The sequence below is a fragment of the Hyla sarda genome, unplaced genomic scaffold (genome assembly GCF_029499605.1).
Source record: "Hyla sarda isolate aHylSar1 unplaced genomic scaffold, aHylSar1.hap1 scaffold_178, whole genome shotgun sequence".
Lineage (NCBI taxonomy): Eukaryota > Metazoa > Chordata > Amphibia > Anura > Hylidae > Hyla > Hyla sarda.
The window spans coordinates 400,695-413,386 of record NW_026608424.1 but is presented as its reverse complement, the minus strand read 5'-3'; the positions used below and the strand labels follow the sequence as shown (position 1 = coordinate 413,386).

The window sequence follows — 12,692 nt, the reverse complement described above, 5'->3', positions numbered from 1 at the left end:
ATGTTACATAGTTACATAGTTAGTACGGTCGAAAAAAGACATATGTCCATCAAGTTCAACCAGGGAATTAAGGGGTAGGGGTGTGGCGCGATATTGGGGAAGGGATGAGATTTTATATTTCTTCATAAGCATTAATCTTATTTTGTCAATTAGGAACATTCAGCACCCACCCGCTATCAAGGCAGCTGCCTATCATGTCATGCCCTACCTGCACAGGTGTGCTGGCTACTCAAATGATCCAATTAAGGAGGCCATTTAGTCAGCAGCAGCAGAAGTCCTGTGCCTGGACGCTCCAACAGGGGCCAGACACAAGCAGAAGCAGAAGCAGCAGAAGCAGCAGCAGCACCACCTTTTGTTTTTTGGCTGCAGCAGCAGCAAGGCCCACAGGGCTGGCTAGCTGGCTAGCCAGCAAGCAGGTAGCAATGAAAGTAGGAATCTTTCTTTTTAACCCTGTAAGGGGGTGGTGCACTGTACCCGAAGATACTGCCATATCGGGTCAATGCATAGGGCGACGGAAGCAAGCTTCGAAATCGGCCCCCGTTCTCAAAAATCCATTTAATATATGGTCCCCAGATAGGGGACGTATCAGATATTAAACTGATAAGAACAGATACTACACTTGATCTTAGCCAAAAGGCCGAGAAGCGATAACCGTGAAAGGGGCGGGCCCAACAAGGTCCCCTTCATGGGCACTATCACTGCTTGCTGTCAGGGAGGCTGCCAGACAATTTTCCATGCACACTCTGGGCTGGGGGGCAGTCAACCACCAGTACACACAGCAGGACCTAAACCCATACCATTATTGCTAAGCAGCAAGACAGGGGCCCATTGCACTCCCACGGGGCCTTTTTAAATGCAATCCATAACCCGGATTTGCCAGGAACCCTTCTTACTCCTCCTACTTGCATGTGACACTGGGCTTAGGATCTGCATAGGAAACACACACACAAGCACACACCTACCTTTGTTGCCTGCAGATGCCTCCTTGGCTGTCCCCAAACGGTATCAAACCAACACCCACGGGAAGCTGTAAGCATAGAGGACATGCCTGCACCCCATTGGACTTACCTGTGTGGGTTAAATCCGGGTTATTTGACAACCTATGGCGGTGATGGTTCTGCTCAGGCAGAGCAGTGCTGATGCTCCTCATAAAGCTGTCGCTGCTGTGAAGGTTCTAGGTGACATCACAAATCCCTATGGTTACATACACAACAAAGCTGGGTTGTTGTTGTTTACACTCTGCAAGGCCTGTGGAAGTGAGTGACATCATAGCACTGTAGTTCTGAGGGTTCAAGATGGATGCAACAATCTCCTGTTGCTTCTATGAAGGCCGTAATAGACGACATCACCAAACAGCTCCATAGTCACATACACAGCAAAGGAGAGATGTTGTTTACACCTAGTGATGTCAGTGGTATTGAGTGACATCACAGCACAGTGCTAAGGCTCCTGGGCCTGGACACAGCAGCGGCTGCAATATCTCAACGGAGAATACGTTTATATCTATGTGTGTGTGTGCGCATATATATATATATATATATATATATATATATATATATATATATATATATATATTTCTCCGCCGAAATCACTTTTAAACCCATTTCCACCTTTTTTTCCCTTCTCTTCCTCTTACTTTTTTTTCACGTTTTTTTACGTTTTTCTCCTTTTCGCCTCTTTTCTGGGCGTATTATTCTTCTTTTTCTTCTTTTTTTTCGTCTAATGCATACCCCATCAGTGCAGCAATGCTTATTCAATACCGCCAGCAGATGGAGACACTGGGGGATAATTTTCTAAGGATTTATACTGATTTTTCCTGTCTGAATTTGTCGCACAGAAAGTTGCAGGCCAAATATGTGTGACATTTCTGCGACTTTAGCTTCTAGAGCATTTTTACAACATTATACATAGGTGCTGAATACATAAAAAGCGACTGTTCAGCGACAGACAAGTCGCATCGGCTGAAAGTAGGCCAGAATGTCAGTCCATGTTGGAGCAGGTTTAGATACAGTCTAAAGCATAGATCTCAAAGTCTGTGCACAGAATTTAGCAAGGGCCTCGCACCTTCTGATGCATCAGGTAGGTGCACAATAGCATAGCCTAACCCTCTGTACTTTGGTCTATATTGATGCGGGACATAGACAGCCAGCTGATGACCAATCCATTAGTGCAATGGATGGCTGGAAGCATTTGTCTTTGCCTTTGCAATACCACAGAAGCAATGCATGGTCAATGTACAGCAATGACACACCTGTGTGAACAGCCAGGAGACCCCCCCCCCCCATGTTATGTTACATAGTTACATAGTTAGTACGGTCGAAAAAAGACATATGTCCATCAAGTTCAACCAGGGAATTAAGGGGTAGGGGTGTGGCGCGATATTGGGGAAGGGATGAGATTTTATATTTCTTCATAAGCATTAATCTTATTTTGTCAATTAGGAACATTCAGCACCCACCCGCTATCAAGGCAGCTGCCTATCATGTCATGCCCTACCTGCACAGGTGTGCTGGCTACTCAAATGATCCAATTAAGGAGGCCATTTAGTCAGCAGCAGCAGAAGTCCTGTGCCTGGACGCTCCAACAGGGGCCAGACACAAGCAGAAGCAGAAGCAGCAGAAGCAGCAGCAGCACCACCTTTTGTTTTTTGGCTGCAGCAGCAGCAAGGCCCACAGGGCTGGCTAGCTGGCTAGCCAGCAAGCAGGTAGCAATGAAAGTAGGAATCTTTCTTTTTAACCCTGTAAGGGGGTGGTGCACTGTACCCGAAGATACTGCCATATCGGGTCAATGCATAGGGCGACGGAAGCAAGCTTCGAAATCGGCCCCCGTTCTCAAAAATCCATTTAATATATGGTCCCCAGATAGGGGACGTATCAGATATTAAACTGATAAGAACAGATACTACACTTGATCTTAGCCAAAAGGCCGAGAAGCGATAACCGTGAAAGGGGCGGGCCCAACAAGGTCCCCTTCATGGGCACTATCACTGCTTGCTGTCAGGGAGGCTGCCAGACAATTTTCCATGCACACTCTGGGCTGGGGGGCAGTCAACCACCAGTACACACAGCAGAACCTAAACCCATACCATTATTGCTAAGCAGCAAGACAGGGGCCCATTGCACTCCCACGGGGCCTTTTTAAATGCATTCCATAACCCGGATTTGCCAGGAACCCTTCTTACTCCTCCTACTTGCATGTGACACTGGGCTTAGGATCTGCATAGGAAACACACACACAAGCACACACCTACCTTTGTTGCCTGCAGATGCCTCCTTGGCTGTCCCCAAACGGTATCAAACCAACACCCACGGGAAGCTGTAAGCATAGAGGACATGCCTGCACCCCATTGGACTTACCTGTGTGGGTTAAATCCGGGTTATTTGACAACCTATGGCGGTGATGGTTCTGCTCAGGCAGAGCAGTGCTGATGCTCCTCATAAAGCTGTCGCTGCTGTGAAGGTTCTAGGTGACATCACAAATCCCTATGGTTACATACACAACAAAGCTGGGTTGTTGTTGTTTACACTCTGCAAGGCCTGTGGAAGTGAGTGACATCATAGCACTGTAGTTCTGAGGGTTCAAGATGGATGCAACAATCTCCTGTTGCTTCTATGAAGGCCGTAATAGACGACATCACCAAACAGCTCCATAGTCACATACACAGCAAAGGAGAGATGTTGTTTACACCTAGTGATGTCAGTGGTATTGAGTGACATCACAGCACAGTGCTAAGGCTCCTGGGCCTGGACACAGCAGCGGCTGCAATATCTCAACGGAGAATACGTTTATATCTATGTGTGTGTGTGCGCATATATATATATATATATATATATATATATATATATATATATATATTTCTCCGCCGAAATCACTTTTAAACCCATTTCCACCTTTTTTTCCCTTCTCTTCCTCTTACTTTTTTTTCACGTTTTTTTACGTTTTTCTCCTTTTCGCCTCTTTTCTGGGCGTATTATTCTTCTTTTTCTTCTTTTTTTTCGTCTAATGCATACCCCATCAGTGCAGCAATGCTTATTCAATACCGCCAGCAGATGGAGACACTGGGGGATAATTTTCTAAGGATTTATACTGATTTTTCCTGTCTGAATTTGTCGCACAGAAAGTTGCAGGCCAAATATGTGTGACATTTCTGCGACTTTAGCTTCTAGAGCATTTTTACAACATTATACATAGGTGCTGAATACATAAAAAGCGACTGTTCAGCGACAGACAAGTCGCATCGGCTGAAAGTAGGCCAGAATGTCAGTCCATGTTGGAGCAGGTTTAGATACAGTCTAAAGCATAGATCTCAAAGTCTGTGCACAGAATTTAGCAAGGGCCTCGCACCTTCTGATGCATCAGGTAGGTGCACAATAGCATAGCCTAACCCTCTGTACTTTGGTCTATATTGATGCGGGACATAGACAGCCAGCTGATGACCAATCCATTAGTGCAATGGATGGCTGGAAGCATTTGTCTTTGCCTTTGCAATACCACAGAAGCAATGCATGGTCAATGTACAGCAATGACACACCTGTGTGAACAGCCAGGAGACCCCCCCCCCCCATGTTATGTTACATAGTTACATAGTTAGTACGGTCGAAAAAAGACATATGTCCATCAAGTTCAACCAGGGAATTAAGGGGTAGGGGTGTGGCGCGATATTGGGGAAGGGATGAGATTTTATATTTCTTCATAAGCATTAATCTTATTTTGTCAATTAGGAACATTCAGCACCCACCCGCTATCAAGGCAGCTGCCTATCATGTCATGCCCTACCTGCACAGGTGTGCTGGCTACTCAAATGATCCAATTAAGGAGGCCATTTAGTCAGCAGCAGCAGAAGTCCTGTGCCTGGACGCTCCAACAGGGGCCAGACACAAGCAGAAGCAGAAGCAGCAGCAGCACCACCTTTTGTTTTTTGGCTGCAGCAGCAGCAAGGCCCACAGGGCTGGCTAGCTGGCTAGCCAGCAAGCAGGTAGCAATGAAAGTAGGAATCTTTCTTTTTAACCCTGTAAGGGGGTGGTGCACTGTACCCGAAGATACTGCCATATCGGGTCAATGCATAGGGCGACGGAAGCAAGCTTCGAAATCGGCCCCCGTTCTCAAAAATCCATTTAATATATGGTCCCCAGATAGGGGACGTATCAGATATTAAACTGATAAGAACAGATACTACACTTGATCTTAGCCAAAAGGCCGAGAAGCGATAACCGTGAAAGGGGCGGGCCCAACAAGGTCCCCTTCATGGGCACTATCACTGCTTGCTGTCAGGGAGGCTGCCAGACAATTTTCCATGCACACTCTGGGCTGGGGGGCAGTCAACCACCAGTACACACAGCAGAACCTAAACCCATACCATTATTGCTAAGCAGCAAGACAGGGGCCCATTGCACTCCCACGGGGCCTTTTTAAATGCAATCCATAACCCGGATTTGCCAGGAACCCTTCTTACTCCTCCTACTTGCATGTGACACTGGGCTTAGGATCTGCATAGGAAACACACACACAAGCACACACCTACCTTTGTTGCCTGCAGATGCCTCCTTGGCTGTCCCCAAACGGTATCAAACCAACACCCACGGGAAGCTGTAAGCATAGAGGACATGCCTGCACCCCATTGGACTTACCTGTGTGGGTTAAATCCGGGTTATTTGACAACCTATGGCGGTGATGGTTCTGCTCAGGCAGAGCAGTGCTGATGCTCCTCATAAAGCTGTCGCTGCTGTGAAGGTTCTAGGTGACATCACAAATCCCTATGGTTACATACACAACAAAGCTGGGTTGTTGTTGTTTACACTCTGCAAGGCCTGTGGAAGTGAGTGACATCATAGCACTGTAGTTCTGAGGGTTCAAGATGGATGCAACAATCTCCTGTTGCTTCTATGAAGGCCGTAATAGACGACATCACCAAACAGCTCCATAGTCACATACACAGCAAAGGAGAGATGTTGTTTACACCTAGTGATGTCAGTGGTATTGAGTGACATCACAGCACAGTGCTAAGGCTCCTGGGCCTGGACACAGCAGCGGCTGCAATATCTCAACGGAGAATACGTTTATATCTATGTGTGTGTGTGCGCATATATATATATATATATATATATATATATATATATATATTTCTCCGCCGAAATCACTTTTAAACCCATTTCCACCTTTTTTTCCCTTCTCTTCCTCTTACTTTTTTTTCACGTTTTTTTACGTTTTTCTCCTTTTCGCCTCTTTTCTGGGCGTATTATTCTTCTTTTTCTTCTTTTTTTTCGTCTAATGCATACCCCATCAGTGCAGCAATGCTTATTCAATACCGCCAGCAGATGGAGACACTGGGGGATAATTTTCTAAGGATTTATACTGATTTTTCCTGTCTGAATTTGTCGCACAGAAAGTTGCAGGCCAAATATGTGTGACATTTCTGCGACTTTAGCTTCTAGAGCATTTTTACAACATTATACATAGGTGCTGAATACATAAAAAGCGACTGTTCAGCGACAGACAAGTCGCATCGGCTGAAAGTAGGCCAGAATGTCACTCCATGTTGGAGCAGGTTTAGATACAGTCTAAAGCATAGATCTCAAAGTCTGTGCACAGAATTTAGCAAGGGCCTCGCACCTTCTGATGCATCAGGTAGGTGCACAATAGCATAGCCTAACCCTCTGTACTTTGGTCTATATTGATGCGGGACATAGACAGCCAGCTGATGACCAATCCATTAGTGCAATGGATGGCTGGAAGCATTTGTCTTTGCCTTTGCAATACCACAGAAGCAATGCATGGTCAATGTACAGCAATGACACACCTGTGTGAACAGCCAGGAGACCCCCCCCCCCCCCATGTTATGTTACATAGTTACATAGTTAGTACGGTCGAAAAAAGACATATGTCCATCAAGTTCAACCAGGGAATTAAGGGGTAGGGGTGTGGCGCGATATTGGGGAAGGGATGAGATTTTATATTTCTTCATAAGCATTAATCTTATTTTGTCAATTAGGAACATTCAGCACCCACCCGCTATCAAGGCAGCTGCCTATCATGTCATGCCCTACCTGCACAGGTGTGCTGGCTACTCAAATGATCCAATTAAGGAGGCCATTTAGTCAGCAGCAGCAGAAGTCCTGTGCCTGGACGCTCCAACAGGGGCCAGACACAAGCAGAAGCAGAAGCAGCAGAAGCAGCAGCAGCACCACCTTTTGTTTTTTGGCTGCAGCAGCAGCAAGGCCCACAGGGCTGGCTAGCTGGCTAGCCAGCAAGCAGGTAGCAATGAAAGTAGGAATCTTTCTTTTTAACCCTGTAAGGGGGTGGTGCACTGTACCCGAAGATACTGCCATATCGGGTCAATGCATAGGGCGACGGAAGCAAGCTTCGAAATCGGCCCCCGTTCTCAAAAATCCATTTAATATATGGTCCCCAGATAGGGGACGTATCAGATATTAAACTGATAAGAACAGATACTACACTTGATCTTAGCCAAAAGGCCGAGAAGCGATAACCGTGAAAGGGGCGGGCCCAACAAGGTCCCCTTCATGGGCACTATCACTGCTTGCTGTCAGGGAGGCTGCCAGACAATTTTCCATGCACACTCTGGGCTGGGGGGCAGTCAACCACCAGTACACACAGCAGAACCTAAACCCATACCATTATTGCTAAGCAGCAAGACAGGGGCCCATTGCACTCCCACGGGGCCTTTTTAAATGCAATCCATAACCCGGATTTGCCAGGAACCCTTCTTACTCCTCCTACTTGCATGTGACACTGGGCTTAGGATCTGCATAGGAAACACACACACAAGCACACACCTACCTTTGTTGCCTGCAGATGCCTCCTTGGCTGTCCCCAAACGGTATCAAACCAACACCCACGGGAAGCTGTAAGCATAGAGGACATGCCTGCACCCCATTGGACTTACCTGTGTGGGTTAAATCCGGGTTATTTGACAACCTATGGCGGTGATGGTTCTGCTCAGGCAGAGCAGTGCTGATGCTCCTCATAAAGCTGTCGCTGCTGTGAAGGTTCTAGGTGACATCACAAATCCCTATGGTTACATACACAACAAAGCTGGGTTGTTGTTGTTTACACTCTGCAAGGCCTGTGGAAGTGAGTGACATCATAGCACTGTAGTTCTGAGGGTTCAAGATGGATGCAACAATCTCCTGTTGCTTCTATGAAGGCCGTAATAGACGACATCACCAAACAGCTCCATAGTCACATACACAGCAAAGGAGAGATGTTGTTTACACCTAGTGATGTCAGTGGTATTGAGTGACATCACAGCACAGTGCTAAGGCTCCTGGGCCTGGACACAGCAGCGGCTGCAATATCTCAACGGAGAATACGTTTATATCTATGTGTGTGTGTGCGCATATATATATATATATATATATATATATATATATATATTTCTCCGCCGAAATCACTTTTAAACCCATTTCCACCTTTTTTTCCCTTCTCTTCCTCTTACTTTTTTTTCACGTTTTTTTACGTTTTTCTCCTTTTCGCCTCTTTTCTGGGCGTATTATTCTTCTTTTTCTTCTTTTTTTTCGTTTAATGCATACCCCATCAGTGCAGCAATGCTTATTCAATACCGCCAGCAGATGGAGACACTGGGGGATAATTTTCTAAGGATTTATACTGATTTTTCCTGTCTGAATTTGTCGCACAGAAAGTTGCAGGCCAAATATGTGTGACATTTCTGCGACTTTAGCTTCTAGAGCATTTTTACAACATTATACATAGGTGCTGAATACATAAAAAGCGACTGTTCAGCGACAGACAAGTCGCATCGGCTGAAAGTAGGCCAGAATGTCAGTCCATGTTGGAGCAGGTTTAGATACAGTCTAAAGCATAGATCTCAAAGTCTGTGCACAGAATTTAGCAAGGGCCTCGCACCTTCTGATGCATCAGGTAGGTGCACAATAGCATAGCCTAACCCTCTGTACTTTGGTCTATATTGATGCGGGACATAGACAGCCAGCTGATGACCAATCCATTAGTGCAATGGATGGCTGGAAGCATTTGTCTTTGCCTTTGCAATACCACAGAAGCAATGCATGGTCAATGTACAGCAATGACACACCTGTGTGAACAGCCAGGAGACCCCCCCCCCATGTTATGTTACATAGTTACATAGTTAGTACGGTCGAAAAAAGACATATGTCCATCAAGTTCAACCAGGGAATTAAGGGGTAGGGGTGTGGCGCAATATTGGGGAAGGGATGAGATTTTATATTTCTTCATAAGCATTAATCTTATTTTGTCAATTAGGAACATTCAGCACCCACCCGCTATCAAGGCAGCTGCCTATCATGTCATGCCCTACCTGCACAGGTGTGCTGGCTACTCAAATGATCCAATTAAGGAGGCCATTTAGTCAGCAGCAGCAGAAGTCCTGTGCCTGGACGCTCCAACAGGGGCCAGACACAAGCAGAAGCAGAAGCAGCAGAAGCAGCAGCAGCACCACCTTTTGTTTTTTGGCTGCAGCAGCAGCAAGGCCCACAGGGCTGGCTAGCTGGCTAGCCAGCAAGCAGGTAGCAATGAAAGTAGGAATCTTTCTTTTTAACCCTGTAAGGGGGTGGTGCACTGTACCCGAAGATACTGCCATATCGGGTCAATGCATAGGGCGACGGAAGCAAGCTTCGAAATCGGCCCCCGTTCTCAAAAATCCATTTAATATATGGTCCCCAGATAGGGGACGTATCAGATATTAAACTGATAAGAACAGATACTACACTTGATCTTAGCCAAAAGGCCGAGAAGCGATAACCGTGAAAGGGGCGGGCCCAACAAGGTCCCCTTCATGGGCACTATCACTGCTTGCTGTCAGGGAGGCTGCCAGACAATTTTCCATGCACACTCTGGGCTGGGGGGCAGTCAACCACCAGTACACACAGCAGAACCTAAACCCATACCATTATTGCTAAGCAGCAAGACAGGGGCCCATTGCACTCCCACGGGGCCTTTTTAAATGCAATCCATAACCCGGATTTGCCAGGAACCCTTCTTACTCCTCCTACTTGCATGTGACACTGGGCTTAGGATCTGCATAGGAAACACACACACAAGCACACACCTACCTTTGTTGCCTGCAGATGCCTCCTTGGCTGTCCCCAAACGGTATCAAACCAACACCCACGGGAAGCTGTAAGCATAGAGGACATGCCTGCACCCCATTGGACTTACCTGTGTGGGTTAAATCCGGGTTATTTGACAACCTATGGCGGTGATGGTTCTGCTCAGGCAGAGCAGTGCTGATGCTCCTCATAAAGCTGTCGCTGCTGTGAAGGTTCTAGGTGACATCACAAATCCCTATGGTTACATACACAACAAAGCTGGGTTGTTGTTGTTTACACTCTGCAAGGCCTGTGGAAGTGAGTGACATCATAGCACTGTAGTTCTGAGGGTTCAAGATGGATGCAACAATCTCCTGTTGCTTCTATGAAGGCCGTAATAGACGACATCACCAAACAGCTCCATAGTCACATACACAGCAAAGGAGAGATGTTGTTTACACCTAGTGATGTCAGTGGTATTGAGTGACATCACAGCACAGTGCTAAGGCTCCTGGGCCTGGACACAGCAGCGGCTGCAATATCTCAACGGAGAATACGTTTATATCTATGTGTGTGTGTGCGCATATATATATATATATATATATATATATATATATATATATATATATATTTCTCCGCCGAAATCACTTTTAAACCCATTTCCACCTTTTTTTCCCTTCTCTTCCTCTTACTTTTTTTTCACGTTTTTTTACGTTTTTCTCCTTTTCGCCTCTTTTCTGTGCGTATTATTCTTCTTTTTCTTCTTTTTTTTCGTCTAATGCATACCCCATCAGTGCAGCAATGCTTATTCAATACCGCCAGCAGATGGAGACACTGGGGGATAATTTTCTAAGGATTTATACTGATTTTTCCTGTCTGAATTTGTCGCACAGAAAGTTGCAGGCCAAATATGTGTGACATTTCTGCGACTTTAGCTTCTAGAGCATTTTTACAACATTATACATAGGTGCTGAATACATAAAAAGCGACTGTTCAGCGACAGACAAGTCGCATCGGCTGAAAGTAGGCCAGAATGTCAGTCCATGTTGGAGCAGGTTTAGATACAGTCTAAAGCATAGATCTCAAAGTCTGTGCACAGAATTTAGCAAGGGCCTCGCACCTTCTGATGCATCAGGTAGGTGCACAATAGCATAGCCTAACCCTCTGTACTTTGGTCTATATTGATGCGGGACATAGACAGCCAGCTGATGACCAATCCATTAGTGCAATGGATGGCTGGAAGCATTTGTCTTTGCCTTTGCAATACCACAGAAGCAATGCATGGTCAATGTACAGCAATGACACACCTGTGTGAACAGCCAGGAGACCCCCCCCCCCCCCCCATGTTATGTTACATAGTTACATAGTTAGTACGGTCGAAAAAAGACATATGTCCATCAAGTTCAACCAGGGAATTAAGGGGTAGGGGTGTGGCGCGATATTGGGGAAGGGATGAGATTTTATATTTCTTCATAAGCATTAATCTTATTTTGTCAATTAGGAACATTCAGCACCCACCCGCTATCAAGGCAGCTGCCTATCATGTCATGCCCTACCTGCACAGGTGTGCTGGCTACTCAAATGATCCAATTAAGGAGGCCATTTAGTCAGCAGCAGCAGAAGTCCTGTGCCTGGACGCTCCAACAGGGGCCAGACACAAGCAGAAGCAGCAGAAGCAGCAGCAGCACCACCTTTTGTTTTTTGGCTGCAGCAGCAGCAAGGCCCACAGGGCTGGCTAGCTGGCTAGCCAGCAAGCAGGTAGCAATGAAAGTAGGAATCTTTCTTTTTAACCCTGTAAGGGGGTGGTGCACTGTACCCGAAGATACTGCCATATCGGGTCAATGCATAGGGCGACGGAAGCAAGCTTCGAAATCGGCCCCCGTTCTCAAAAATCCATTTAATATATGGTCCCCAGATAGGGGACGTATCAGATATTAAACTGATAAGAACAGACACTACACTTGATCTTAGCCAAAAAGCCGAGAAGCGATAACCGTGAAAGGGGCGGGCCCAACAAGGTCCCCTTCATGGGCACTATCACTGCTTGCTGTCAGGGAGGCTGCCAGACAATTTTCCATGCACACTCTGGGCTGGGGGGCAGTCAACCACCAGTACACACAGCAGAACCTAAACCCATACCATTATTGCTAAGCAGCAAGACAGGGGCCCATTGCACTCCCACGGGGCCTTTTTAAATGCAATCCATAACCCGGATTTGCCAGGAACCCTTCTTACTCCTCCTACTTGCATGTGACACTGGGCTTAGGATCTGCATAGGAAACACACACACAAGCACACACCTACCTTTGTTGCCTGCAGATGCCTCCTTGGCTGTCCCCAAACGGTATCAAACCAACACCCACGGGAAGCTGTAAGCATAGAGGACATGCCTGCACCCCATTGGACTTACCTGTGTGGGTTAAATCCGGGTTATTTGACAACCTATGGCGGTGATGGTTCTGCTCAGGCAGAGCAGTGCTGATGCTCCTCATAAAGCTGTCGCTGCTGTGAAGGTTCTAGGTGACATCACAAATCCCTATGGTTACATACACAACAAAGCTGGGTTGTTGTTGTTTACACTCTGCAAGGCCTGTGGAAGTGAGTGACATCATAGCACTGTAGTTCTGAGGGTTCAAGATGGATGCAACA

The 12,692-nt window shown here is 46.4% G+C and overlaps 6 non-coding genes across 6 annotated transcripts; all 6 read right to left on the bottom strand.

Annotated features, from left to right (window-relative positions):
* Positions 1–458: 458 nt before the first annotated feature.
* Positions 459–649, bottom strand: LOC130313623 (U2 spliceosomal RNA). The gene has a single exon (XR_008861520.1). It is a non-coding gene; the product is annotated as a U2 spliceosomal RNA (small nuclear RNA).
* Positions 650–2,746: 2,097 nt separating this feature from the next.
* On the bottom strand, positions 2,747–2,937 carry LOC130313622 (U2 spliceosomal RNA). Its single transcript, XR_008861519.1, has one exon. It is a non-coding gene; the product is annotated as a U2 spliceosomal RNA (small nuclear RNA).
* Positions 2,938–5,017: 2,080 nt separating this feature from the next.
* LOC130313621 (U2 spliceosomal RNA) lies at positions 5,018–5,208 on the bottom strand. The gene has a single exon (XR_008861518.1). It is a non-coding gene; the product is annotated as a U2 spliceosomal RNA (small nuclear RNA).
* A 2,085-nt stretch (positions 5,209–7,293) lies between these two features.
* Positions 7,294–7,484, bottom strand: LOC130313620 (U2 spliceosomal RNA). Its single transcript, XR_008861517.1, has one exon. It is a non-coding gene; the product is annotated as a U2 spliceosomal RNA (small nuclear RNA).
* Positions 7,485–9,563: 2,079 nt separating this feature from the next.
* LOC130313619 (U2 spliceosomal RNA) lies at positions 9,564–9,754 on the bottom strand. Its single transcript, XR_008861516.1, has one exon. It is a non-coding gene; the product is annotated as a U2 spliceosomal RNA (small nuclear RNA).
* A 2,089-nt stretch (positions 9,755–11,843) lies between these two features.
* Positions 11,844–12,034, bottom strand: LOC130313668 (U2 spliceosomal RNA). The gene has a single exon (XR_008861561.1). It is a non-coding gene; the product is annotated as a U2 spliceosomal RNA (small nuclear RNA).
* Between the last annotated feature and the right edge of the window lie 658 nt (positions 12,035–12,692).